Below are 13905 nucleotides of genomic sequence, written 5' to 3' on the forward strand. Positions count from 1 at the left end.
TTTTCTCTCAGGCTGTCTGGTAGTTTTGCCAGCGATGTCTCGAGATACCGCATCGGCTGTGACTGGTCATCCAAACCTGAGGGCCTGGGGCTGCGAGCAGTGATGCAGGGCATGTGGGAAGGGAGCTGCGGCTGATGCTTTGAAGCACCCCAGCTGCAAGCCAGAGAGCGTGGGCAGGTACCCGGTGGGAAAGCTCCCCGGGGGGAGTTCAGGAAAGCTGAAGAAGGGAGCAGCATACAAGAAAGTGGGCTGGAGGATGAAAACCCCGACATAACGGGCTGGTATTCGACATGCTGCTCTGTTGGTTGGTAAATTCATTTGTGGAGAACCTGTGAGGGAGCTGTTTGGTAAGCACCCAAATACTCTGTCTGCCGCACCTCCCCAAGGATTAGGTCCGACCTCCCTGCGCGTCTCTCTGTTACAGGCTCGGAGAGCGTCTGTTTACCAGCGTCTGCTGTGAGTTTCTTGCCTTGGTTCTTGTCAGCAGAAAAACATTGAAAAATCTCCATCTGCTTGGAAATCAGCTGGGTGATGAAGGAACTGTGCAGCTTCCTGAGAGCCTGGGACCCCAGATTGTAGACTTCAGGCAGTTGGGTAAGCTGGATGCCGTTTTTCTTGGTGGTGACGACAATTTCACGTTAAGATGGTCTAGACAAATGAAATGATGATAAATCCTTTCTAGCTTTAAATATCTAACAAGTACGAGTCAACACAGTGATTCTTCCCAGCAGAGGACCTCGTCAGTGCTAAGTAAAAACTGACAACTGGTATACCTGTGTCATGCCTGACACAGAAGAAGGGATAAAAATTATCTAGTGTATAAGTATTTTCTTTCCTCCTACCTTCTATTTGGACACGCCTTTCATTAGTAGCAAAGGAACAAAGGTCAATTCACAGCCTGTCATTGTGTAACTCCAAATCCTGGGTCATTCCATTTATTCTTATAAAGCAAAGATTCTCTTCCCTTCTGTATCAGGTAACTACTGCTCCATGACCAAGTACCACAACGTAGGGTTCCAACAGCACACATTTGTTAGCTCAGTTTATGTGGGTGAAGAGACGAGCCACAAATTATCTGGTCATTTTCAGGGTCTCTCGCAAGGCTGCAGTCAACATGCCATCCACGGTTTGGGGTCCTATCTGAAGGCTCAGCTGGGAAAGAATCTGCTTTGAAGCTTACGTGGTTGTTGGCAAAGCTCAGTCCTGTTGGGTTCTGTTGGGCTGAGGATTTTAGAAACTAGTGGGCTGGGCTCTTGGCAGGAAGTGGCCCTAATTCCTTGCCATGTGGGTCTCTCAAAGATGGCAGCTTCCTTCATCAAATTCTGCAAGGCACTAGAATTTGTCAGCAAGGCAGAAGTAACAGCCTTATGTAAACTCCTCAAGAAAGTGGCATCTCATCATTTTGCCTCGGAGCAAATCACAAGTGCCACGTACACTCAAGGGTGTGACTGTCACAGGTAGAGATCATGGAACGCCATCTTAGGGGCTGCCGATCGCAATTTCCATTCACATTTTGTCCAATATCTAGAAACTTGTAACAATGTTTAGCGTTCCATTTCTTTTTTTTTAATGTTTTTGTATTATATGATGTTAGTCACCATACAGTACATCCCTGGTTTCTGACGTAAAGTTCGATGGTTCATTAGTTGCGTATAACACCCAGTGCACCACGCAATATGTGCCCTCCTTACTACCCATCACCAGTCTTTCCATTTCTACCTGCCTTGTTTTCTTTTTGCTTTCATTGGCTCAAGATTATTTTTCCCAGATTGAGATATAATTTACATATCACATTATATAAGTTTAAGGTCTATGATGTAATGACTTCCTGTGTGCACAGATGGTGAAATCATTACCACGATCAGTTAACACATCCATCATCACAGTTACAGTTTGTGTGTAGATGTGGTGAGAACCTTTAAATTTCAAGTACACAATCAGTATTGGCAACTGTAGTCCTATGTGGTGTCACATCCCCCAGAACTTATCCTATGACTGGAAGTCGCTGCTCCTTGACCACCTTCACCCCTGTCTCCACCCACCATCCCGGCCACCACCGAGCTACTCTCTTGCCGTGAGCTCAGGTTTCCTAGATTTCACGTGAGTGAGATGATGCTGTATTTGCCTTCCTCTGTCGGATTTATCTCACTTCGCTTAATGAGCTCAAGGTCTGTGTAGTCACAACTGGCAGGATTCTCTTCTTTTTTTTATGGCTGAATAATAGTTCGATATGAGAGAGAGAGAGAGAGAGATCTACCACATCCTCTTAATCCATTCATCCACCGACGGACACCTGGGTGGTTTCCATGTCTTGGCTACTGTAAATAATGCCGCGGTGAGCACGAGATGCGGATATCTGAGATGCTAATTTCATTTCCTTTGGGTATATTCCCAGAAGTAGAGGTGCTGGAGCATGTGGTAGTTGTATTTTCAATTTTTAGAGGCACCTCCATGCTGTTTTCCATACGGCTGTACCATATCACATTTCCACCAACGGTGTACAACGTTTCTTTTTCTCCACATCCTCTCCAGCACTTGTTATTTTGTCTTTTTGATGATAGCCGTTCTAAAGGTGTGGTTTTGATTTGCGTTTCCCCGATGATGTGATGTCGAGCACCTTTCTGCGTACTTGTTGGACATTTGAATATCTTCTTTGGAAAAATGACCGTTCAGGTCCTTTGCTCATTTTTAAACTGGATTCTCTATCTTCCTACTAAATTGTATGAGAACGTTATATATTTTGGATTTTAACCCCTTTCCAAGTATTCTTTCCCATTCTGAATGTTGCCTTTTCATTTTGTTATTGGTTTCATTTGCTCGCAGAAACTTTTTAGTTTGATGAATTCTCACTTGTTTTGCTCTCGTTGCTTGTGCTTTTAGACTTACATCCATAAAATCCTTGCCAATGCCTGTTGTCCTTCTGATTCTAGTCATTCAGACAGGTGCGCGGTGATAGCGCGTTATAGTTTCCGTTCGCATTTCCCTGGGGATTAGTGATGTCGGCACGTCTTCATGTGCCTGCTGGACATTTGTGTGTCATTTTTTGAGAAATGTCTATTCGGGTCCTTTGCCCATTTTTAAATTGGTTTATTTGGGTTGTTTTTTGCTACTGAGTTGTGGAGTTCCTCATATCTATTTTGGATATTAACCCTTTATCAAATACATGGTCTGCAAATATTTTCTTCCATTCTGCAGTTTGCCTTTTCACTCTATTGATTGTTTCCTCAGCTGTGCAAAAGCTTGTTGAGTTTGGTGCTCTCCGATTGTCTAGTTTTCCTTTCGTTGCCTGTGCTTTTGGTGTCATAACCAAAAAATCATTGCCAAGACCAGTGTCAGGGAGGTTTTATCCCCTACGTTCTTTTCTAGTAATTCTACAGTTTCAGGTCATAAATTTAAATCTTTAAACCATTTTGAGTTGATTTTTGTATGTGGTTTGAGATAAGAGTCCAATTTATTTTTTTAATTTTTTATAATAGTTTTTTAATTTTCTTTTTTATGCAGATTTTTTAATAATATTTTTTTATTAGATTATGTTAGTCACCATACAGTACATCCCTGGTTTCCGACGTAAAGCTCGATGATTCATTAGTTGTGTATAACACCCAGTGCACCATGCAGTATGTGCCCTCCTTACTACCCATCACCAGCCTATCCCATTTCCCCACCCCCCTCCCCTCTGAAACCCTCAGTTTGTTTCTCAGAGTCCATAGTCTCTCATGCTTCATTCCCCCTTCTGATTACCCCCCCTTTCTTTATCCCTTTCTTCTCCTACCGATCTTCCTAGTTCTTATGTTCCATAGATGAGAGAAACCATATGATAATTGTCTTTGCTTGACTTATTTCACTTAGTATTATCTCCCCAAGTGCCGTCCATGTTGCAGCAAATGTTGAGAAATTGTTCTTTCTGATAGCTGAGTAATATTCCATTGTATATATGGACCACATCTTCTTAATCCAGTCATCTGTTGAAGGGCATCTTGGCTCCTTCCACGATTTAGCTATTGTGGACATTGCTGCTATGAACATTGGGGCGCATATGGCCCTTCTCTTCACTACGTCTGTATCTTTGGGGTAAATACCCAGTAGTGCAATGGCTGGATCATAGGGTAGCTCAATTTTTAACTTTTTAAGGGACCTCCACACTGTTTTCCAGAGTGGCTGTACCAACTTGCATTCCCACCAACAATGTAGGAGGGATCCCCTTTCTCCACATCCTCTCCAACAATTGTTGTTTCTTCCCTTGTCCATTTTTGCCATTCTAACTGGCGTATGGTGGTATCTTAGTGTGGTTTTGAATTGAATTTCCCTGATGGCTAATGATTTTGAACATTTTTTCATGTGTCTGTTAGCCATTCGTATGTCTTCATTGGAAAAGTGTCTGTTCATATCTTCTGCCCATTTTATGATTTATTTGTTTCTCATGTATTGAGTTTGAGAAGTTCTTTGTAGATCTTGGATACCAGTCTTTTATCTGTAGTGTCATTTGCAAATATATTCTCCCATTTGGTGGGCTGCCTCTTAGTTCTTTTGACTGTTTCCTTGGCTGTGCAGAAGCTTTTTATCTTGATGAAGTCCCACAAGTTCATTTTATCTTTTGTTTCTCTTGCCTTTGGAGATGTGTCATGAAAAAGGTTGCTGTGGCCGATGTCGTAGAGGTTTTTGCCTATGTTCTCCTCTAGGATTTTGATGGATTCCTGTCTCACATCGAGGTCTTTCATCCATTTGGAGTTTATCATTGTGTATGGTGTGAGAGAGTGGTCAAGTTTCATTCTTTTGCATGGAGCTGTCCAATTTTCCCAGCACCATTTATTGAAGAGACTGTCTTTTTTCCACCGGATGTTTTTTCCTGCTTTATCAAAGATTAGTTGCCCAAAGAGCCGAGGGTCCATTTCTGGGTTCTCTATTCTGTTCCATTGGTCTATGTATCTGTTTTTGTGCCAGTACCATGCTGTCTTTGTGATCACAGCTTTGTAGTACAGCTCGAAATCCGGCATTGTGATGCCCCCAGCTTTGTTTTTCCTTTTCAACAATTCCGTGGCGATTCGGGGCCTTTTCTGGTTCCACACAAATTTAAGGACTATTTGTTCCAGTTCTTTGAAAAATGTCATTGGTATTTTGATCAGGATAGCATTGAAAGTGTAGATTGGGTATAATAATTTTTTATTATGTTAGTCACCATACTGTATATCCTAATTTTTTGATATAAAATTCCATGATTCATCACTTGCATATAACACCCAGTGCACCATTCAATACGTGCCTTCCTTACTACTCATCACCAGTCTATCCCATTCCCCCCCCCCCCGAAGCTCTCAGTTTGTTTCCCAGAGTCCATAGTCTCTCATGGTTCATTCCCCCTTCTGTTTATGCCCCCTTCATTCTTCCCTTCCTTCTCCCAATTTCATTTTTCCATTTTTCCATCACCATTTATTGAGGAGACAACCCTTTCTCTACTGTGTGTTCCTGGCACTCTTGTGGAAAATCAGTTGACTGTAAATGTGTGGCTTTATTTTCTGGGCTCTCTATTCTGTTCCATTGGTCTCATAGGTCTGTTTTAATGTCTGTACCATACTGTTTTAATTGTAGTAGCTTTGTAATATGTTTTGAAATGAAGTGTGATGCCTCCAGCTTTATTTTTTATTGATAGCTTGGGTTATTCAGGGTCTTTTGTAGTTCCACACAAATTTTAGGATTCTTTTTTCTATTTCTGTAAAGAATGCCATTGAGTGTTTTGTGTTGTTTGTTTTACCGTTTACAGGGGATCTTCGATCACATTGGGTAGTATGGAAATTAACAATATTCTTCCAAAAAATGAACATAGAATTGTCTTTCCAGTTACCTTCTTAAGTGTTTTATAATTTTCAGTGTTATAAATCATTCACTTCCTGATTAATTTTATTCCTAAGTATTCTTTTTTTCTCACTAGGGTGAATGGGGTTGTTGTGTTAATTTCCTTTGGGAGAGTTCATCGTATATAGAACTGAAACTGATTGTTGTATGTTGGTTTTGTATCATGCAATTGTATTGAATTCGCTTATTAGTTTTAACAGGTTTTGAGTCTTTGGAGTTTCCCATATGTATGATCTTATCATCTGCAAACATAATTTTACTTCTTGTTTTCCAAAACGGATGCCTTTTCTTTTTCTTGTCCAATTGCTCTGTCTAGGACTTCCAGGACTGTGTCGAATAGAAGTGGTGAGGGTGTGCATTTTTGCCTGTACCAGAACTAGTGGAAAATATTTTGGTAACCGCTGGTTATGATGTTAGCTGTGGGCTTTTAATATATGTCTTTGATTGAACTTTTGAGTGTTTTTATCATTAACGGATGTCAAATATTCGTGAAGTGCTTTTTCTGCATCTATGGAGATGATCATATGCTGTTTGAATCTTTAATTTTGTTAATGTGGTTCATCACAGTGATTGGTTCCTCTTGAACCATCCTTGCATCCCAGGGTTCAGTCCCACTTGGTTATGGCATGTAATCCTTTCAACATGCTATTAGATTTAGGTTTTCAGTATTGAGGATTCTTGCATTTGTAGCCATTAGAGATACCGGCTTCAAGCTTTTTAGCTTGCAGCGTCTCTATTGGCTTTGGTACCAGGGTGATGCTGGCATCATGAAATGAGTATCAGAGTATTTCCTCTTCTGTGTTTTGGATGTGGGTAAGAAAGACTGGTATTGATTCTGTGAAGCTTTGGTAGAATTCACCCATGAAGCCATTTGGCCCTGGGATTCTCTTTGTTGGGAAGTTTCAATTACTGATTCAATCTCTTTATTGGTTGTTGGACTCTTGAGACATTCTGTTTCTTTCTTGAGTCAGTCTTGGTAGGTTATGTTTTTAGGAATTTATCCATTTCTTCTACGTTATCCACTTAGTTGGCAAATAATTCCTCACAATAGTCTCTTAGGATCCTTTTTATATCTGAAGCATCTGTTGCAATGTCTCCTTCCTTGTTCATTTCTTTTTTTAAAAAAAATATTTATTTATTAGAGAGAGCACAAGCAGGGGGAGATGCAGAGGGAGAGGGAGAAGCAGGCTCCTCACTGAGCAGAGAGCCCGACATGGGGCTTGATCACTGGACTCTGGGATCACGACCTGAGCTGAAGGCTGACACATAACCACCTGAGCCACCCAGGCGCCCCTCTCCTTTTTCATTTCTGATTTTGAGTCTTCTCTCATTTTCTTAGTTGAAGGGTTTATCATTTTAAAAAAACACAGTTCTCAGTTTTGTGCGGTTTTTTTTTCTATTGTTTTCCTGTTCTCTATTTTATTTCTGGTCTGATTTTAATTTCCCTCCTGTTAACTTTGAGCTTAGTTCTACTCTTTCTAGTTTCTTGAAGTGTAAAGTTAGTTTATTTTATAATTTTCTTCTCTTTTAATGTAGGCGTTTATCACTATAAACTTCTTAGTGCTACTTTCTTAAAGATTTTATTTTTAAGTAACCTCTATACCCAGCATGGGGCTCAAACTCACGACCCCGAGATCACGGGTTGTACACTCCACTGACTGAGACAGCCAGGCACCCTTCTTAGTGCTAGTTTTGCTGCATTCATAAATTTTTATTTGTCCAACGATATTTTTTAATTCCCTTTTGATTTCCTCTTTGGTTCAATGATTGTTCAAGAGGCTGTTGTTTAGTTTCCGTTCGTTTGTGAATTTTCCAGTGTTTCTCCTGTTATTGACTGCCGGTTTGTTTGTTTTAGAGTTTTTATTAAGATCCAGTTAGCCTGTAGTGTCATGTTAGCTTCAGGTGCACAATACAGTGATTCAGCACTTCCACACCATTGTGCCTGAGAAAGTACTCGGCGTGGTCTTGATCTTAAAGATTTATTTATTTGAGAGACAGGACACACACGTGGGGAAAGGGAGGGAGAATGTGAAGCAGACTCCCCACTGCGCGTGGAACGTGATGTGGGGCTCAGGCCCATGACCCACGATATCATGACCTGAGCTGCCCAGGCACCCTGAGTTTGATCTCAAATGTAAGACCTGCTTTCTGACCTAAGATGTGCTCTATCCTGGAGACTGTTCCATGTGCACTTGGAAAGAATATGTACTCTGTTGCTGTTGGGTAGAAAGCTCTTCACCCTGTTCTGTTCCATTGATCTGTGTGTCTGTCTTGATGCTGACAGCTTTGTAATGTAGCTTGAAGTCCAGCATTGTGATGCCACCAACTTTGGTTTTCTTTTTCAACGTTCTTCTGGCTATTCAGGGTCTTCTCTGGTTCCATACAAACTTTAGGATTGTATGTTCCAGCTCTGTGAAGAACGTTGATGGTATTTTGAGAGGGATCGCATTGAATGTGTAGATTGCTCTGGGCAGCATAGACATTTTAACGATGTTTATTTTTCCAATCCACGACCATGGGATGTTTTTCCATTTTTTTGTATCTTCCTCAATTTCTTTCATAAATGTTCTGTAGTTTCTAGAATACAGATCCTTTACCTCTTGGATTAGGTCTATACCTAGGTATCTAAAGGTTTTTGGTGCAGTTATTGTGAGATAGACTCCTTAATTTCTCTTTCTTCTGTCTCCTTGTTGTATAGAAATGCACGTGATCTCTGTGCATCGATTTTATATCTTGCGACATTGCTGTGGAAAGAACTGAGATGTCCGCCGACAGATGAACGGATAGAGAAGGTGTGGTACATATAGACAATGGAATATTACTCAGCCATCAGAAAGGGTGTATACTTATCATTTACATCAGTGTGGATGGAACTGGAGGGCATCCTGAGCAAAGTAAGTCGAGCAGAAAAAACAATTGTCATATGGTTTCAGTCATATGTGGAATATAAGAAACAGCGCAGAGGACCATGGGGGAAGGAGGGAAAACTGAATGGAAAGTCATCAGAGAAGGAGACGAATGAGAAACTCTTAACTATGGGGAACAAACCGAGGGTTGCTGGGGGGAGGTGGGTGGGAGGATGGGGTGACTGGGTGATGGGCTTTAAGGAGGGCACGTGATGTGATGAGCGCTGAGTGTTACAACTAAGGAATTATCGAGCTTTACATCTGAAACTAACGTGCTATATGTTGGCTAATTTAAAGTTTTAAAAAAGCTCTAGATTTGTTAGGTCCATTCGGTCTGTAGTGTTCAAGTCTGCTGTTTCATTACTGATTTTTTTACTGTGCTCAGTTGGCACCATATAATACATCATTGGTTTGTGAGGTAGTGTTCAGTGATCCATTAGTTACAAATGACACCCAGTGCTCACCACAACACGTGCCCTCCTTACTACCCACCGCCCGGCTACCCCACCCCCACCCCCTCCCTTCTGTAACCTCCGTTTGTTTCCCGGAGTCCGGAGTCTCTCATGGTTTGTCTCCCTCTCTGATTTCTTCCCAGTTTTCCCTCCCTTCATTACTGATTTTTAAAATGTGAGATTATTTTAAAGCTGTGTGCACATATCACATAATGGAATCAAAGGTATATTACAGCATCTCAAGGAAGAAATATTACGAGCAGCTCATTGACAATGAGGTTGAGGCTAAGCCGAGTTAAATATCCCGTCCAAGAATGTGCAGCACGTTCAAGGGACAGGAAGTCAGGCTCCCCTGTGTGGGTTCAAAGCTTCCCCCCACCGTGGTGCTTTCAGTAAAACCAGCTGGTGGGGGGAGCACAGGATGTTTTTATGGACCTACTATGTATGGAAACTCACCGATGAATGAGGTACGTGATGTGTTCCCATGTTAAGACTGACAAAATTGAAGCACAGAGAGTAGGTCACGTGTCCAAGGCCTGTCGTTATGGAGTGATGCATTGGGAAAATTCCAGTCCTGTCCTGAGAACTTCAATGTACTTTTCAGGCAAAACCAGAACTGACCTCGTCTGTCAGCTGTCCCGCTCGCCAGGGTAGGGAGAGAGGCAGATTCAAAGTCGTATCTGCTCTCAACCGCTACGTACGTTTACAGCTGATACGGTTTGGGAAAAGCCTCCTCCACCATCACTGGGGCTGCAGACGGGAGGTCACAGCAGAGGAAATCCGGGAGCCCACGGTGCTCAGTAGAAAACAGCGTGTGCTCGTCTAGTGCCGGGTCGTCCTGGAAGTGGTCGAGACAAGGGTCTCTAGGATGGGGGACAAGGTCTCTATGCGTTGTCAGGGCCCCGAAGACCAGAAGGTGAATTGATTGTCTGCAAGCTGCGGATGCCTGGAGAGATCTGTCTCCTCCGTACGGAGGAATCCAGGCTTGACCCTGTGGACAAGCGTCCGTGTCAGGCACTGTGGTCGGTCTCTCTGCAAAGCCCATTCCTGCACTTCTGAACGTTCTGGTTTCGGGGCTTGGCACCGCAAAGGCAAAAAGAAACCACTGGACTGTAGTTTCCTGAGCTAGATCCGGGCTTGGGGAATAGGTCCGCGAATTTGGGGGTCCGTTATGAAGAGGCTCTCGGCTTTCACCTGGGATCTAGATCAAGGTTCTCAGCGTCAGTAGATTGACCCTCGTGACAAGATCTTTCTTTGTTGTGGGAGGACGTGCCTTGTGGGGCGTTGAGCAGCACCCCTGCCTCTTACCCGCCAGATGCCAGTAGCGGCAACCCTTCCTCCGGTTGTGACAGCTGAAAGTGTCCTCAGACAGGGCCAACTGTCCCCTGGGCCTGCAGTCAGCCGCTGGCACCGAGTGTCAGCGGGAGCGGAGGCTCGACCACCAGGAGCGGGTGTGTGCTGTGGGGTGATTTGGAAAGGACTCGCATGGGGGCTGACTCCAGGCAAGTGTGAGTTGGATAAGCGAGTGGAAAACTCCCACCAAGGCTCGAAGGATTTGTGTCCCTCGCCCCGTCAAAGAGATGTGTTCAGCTGATGAGGCTTGGGGGGCACGACGTTAAACTGCTGTACGTCACAGAAACAGCTAAGTCTCCTCGTCAGACGAACTCTCTTTGGATCTTCCATCTTGGCCATTTGCATCTTCTGTCTTCCACAGATTGTTTTACTCGGATTCTTTTCCGAAAGCATGGTTCCAGCTGGTTCCAGGAAAGTAGGCTCCGTGCTGGCATCGCTTGAACAACTTCGAGACCCAGCCAGGGGACTGAGAACTCGCGGAACTAACGAGGAAGCCGACGGATTCAAAATAACTGCTAACCCCAGATCGAGCAGGTAGGATTCCGTTCCATGGGACGGATGAGGATGATTATGACTTTTATGACTTTCTGTTTGAAGCACTGTTGGTTATTTCCTGTTTTGATTTCCAGATTTTAAAAAAAAAACTTCTCTTTTAAGCTATCTATAACTTAGAGCAGTTTGATAAATGCGTCACATCTGTTTACACTGAGTAATTTATCTTTTCTCCCTACCTGATCCCCCCAGAATTTGGAAACTGTGAGTGCGTGTTCTAATTTTCATGGCAACATAGTTATTTGCGTAAGTTCAATAAAAATCTCTTCTCTTCTCCTTGGAACCGGACACAGTTGGAGACCAGTTGGTTAAAGCCCCGAGGCCGTGACTGGAGTTTCATGTTTGAGGATGACGTGCATTGAGCCCGATACGGCCAGACAACTAGAAGGAACCAAAGCGGACTTTAAGGATCAAAGTCCTGCTTGGAGAAACCAGCCTCTGCCCGGTGTATGGGGCTCCCCGCCTTACGGGTCAGTAAGGAACCTCGGGATATCTGGAGACCTTGAGAAGAGGGGAGTTCACCCCAATCTATAGGTGTTGCAGGTAAGGCCCCATGGCAGATTCTCGGCTTGGCTTCCCGGCCTCGAGAGGCTTTTAAAAATCCAATCTGAGGGGCACCTGGGTGGCTCAGTCGATTAGGCGTCTGCCTTTGCTCAGTCATGATCCCAGGGTCCTGGGATTGGGTCAGGATCCCTGCTCAGCGGGGAGCAAGCTTCTCCCTCTGCCCCTCCCCCTACTCTGCTTTCTCTCTCTCTTTTCTCTCTCTCAGATGAATAAAATCTTAAAAAACAAATATCCAATCTGAGATTGCTATGAAAACTTGCAGCAGAGCAAACTCCAAAAAAAAAAAAAAAAAGCCCTATCTGATCACTCTTCTTGCTGCACTTATGTAAATAATCAGTTTTCTGAAATCAGGCTGATTTTGCAAACAAAGTAGACGAACATTGATTATCTTTGATGGAAATGAGTATTCGTAGAGAGGTTTTGTTGTGTTTGGTTTGGGTTTTTTTGCTTTGTCGTTTTTTGTTTTTTGTTTTAATGGAAAGCAGTAATGCCTGCCTGTGGGTTCTGTCTGGAGCATTCTGCCAGTCCTTACGGAATCTCGAGTTCGAGTTTTCCCCAATATCCAGCTGCAACTCTGTCCTGAGAACTAATGCACTTTTCAGGCCAAACCAGAGCTGAGACCCTGTTTTTCAGGTCTGACTTTTTAAGGTCTCTTTTTCCTTTTTGTCTTACAATCATGAGAACAAAAGCTGTTCTTTTCCTGAAGCTGAAGGTAAACAACTTAATATAAACGTAAAAGGAAACTTAGGACCACAGTGACACCTGGCAGGCTTCCTGCTGCTCACTGTATGAGCCGCTCAGAAAGTTCATCTGGTGCCTGACGCCATCAAGAGACACTCTAAGCGCAAACCAGGAACATTCTTCAGATGGCCACTGCCCTCCCCGCTGCACATTTGAAGATGTGTCACGCTTGTTTACAAATCTCACTGGCTGCCCTGTGGACTCAGAAACTCGGTTTCTGTTCATCTTTTATGGTCCTAAAAACTCCCCTCTTTAACAACGCCTGTTAGTATCATCCCGCAAATAGCGTCTCTACCAAGTCCAAGTTCAGCTGGTCCTTAGGAAGACAACCGAATGAGAAACTGGGCTGTATTTTTCAAAGGAAAGAATCTTTTTTCCTTGAACAAGAGGGGGGCTGACAAAGATTCTCTGCTTGACCTTTTCAGGTTCCTGAACCTTCTCCTGTACCCTTCTGTGCACGTCCTTGTAAAACCTAGATTCAGCAAGAACCCGCATGCTGGATATCTGCTCACCTCCATACCTGATGGGGTACTTACCCCCCATCTTCCAGGTGACGTCTGATTGACCTTCCTGCCTTCCACAAGGATCTGATCTGGTAGGTGTAGCCAGACCCCCTCTTACCGCAGGTCTCTCCCCTCAGTAATTTCCACCTACTGCCCCCCATCCCCCGCTGCAAATACCCACTTGCTCGTGTTGAAGCAGGGTTCAGATCGCTGTCTCCCCCCACTGCGAACTCCCATCCAGTGGACCCCCCCCCCCCCCCGTGATGCTCCTGATGAAATCCTGCTTTACCATCTTGAACACACGTCATGAAACGTGTTTTTCTCTAACAGACCTGCTGGCGGTGAATTCCGGCGGTGTTTGTGGAGCGGGGGATGGGCACCGACGCCCCCGGTCAGTAGCGGTGCCCCTTTCCCCAAGATTAAAGGGTTTTCTTTTTCCTCAGTTGAGCTAGGAAAGGAGGGGATGATTTTTCTTGTGATGGAGCATTACGGTTCAAAGGAAAGCGAAAGGAAGCGAACATCGCAGGAGCCCAGTCCCTGTTCTCGCCGAGCACAGGTGCCGCTGCGGCTGCCTGTCCACCGGCCACAGGCGGCGCCCCTGGAAACCTGGCGCGAGAGGCTTCCCGCAGCGCATGTCCCCCTCGGCCCTGCTAACCCGGCTCCGGGCCATCTGGAGGGGGAGGGGCTGCTGAGGGGCGCTCAGTGAGAGGCAGCTGGGAGTCCCCAACCGCGTCTACACTGGGGTCTCCGAGACTCCCTCTCCGACCGGGCGCGCCTCCCGCAGGCCTGCTGTGTCCGTCCCCAGGGTGTCCCACGAAGGACAGTTCTTAGGGCTCCCTCCGTGAGAGCGATGGGCGTCTGGTGCGTTTTGTGGAGAAGCAGCCTGAAGGCGGTGTAGACGTCATTTTTCCACTCCCCCCCCCCAGGGTTTTCCCACCACCCCGCCCGTCTGTGCGCTCTGCCGTCACAGGCTCGTGCGCTGTT

General features: G+C 44.6%; 1 long non-coding RNA gene across 1 annotated transcript; it reads left to right on the plus strand.

Moving 5' to 3' along the window:
• The first annotated feature begins 344 nt into the window (after window positions 1-344).
• On the plus strand, window positions 345-11867 carry LOC123000516 (uncharacterized). Its single transcript, XR_008960170.1, has 4 exons — window positions 345-594; window positions 8549-8744; window positions 10923-11095; window positions 11407-11867. It is a non-coding gene; the product is annotated as an uncharacterized LOC123000516 (long non-coding RNA).
• Window positions 11868-13905: the final 2038 nt, after the last annotated feature.

Source organism: Ursus arctos, unplaced genomic scaffold (assembly GCF_023065955.2).
Source record: "Ursus arctos isolate Adak ecotype North America unplaced genomic scaffold, UrsArc2.0 scaffold_19, whole genome shotgun sequence".
In the NCBI taxonomy this organism is placed as follows: domain Eukaryota; kingdom Metazoa; phylum Chordata; class Mammalia; order Carnivora; family Ursidae; genus Ursus; species Ursus arctos.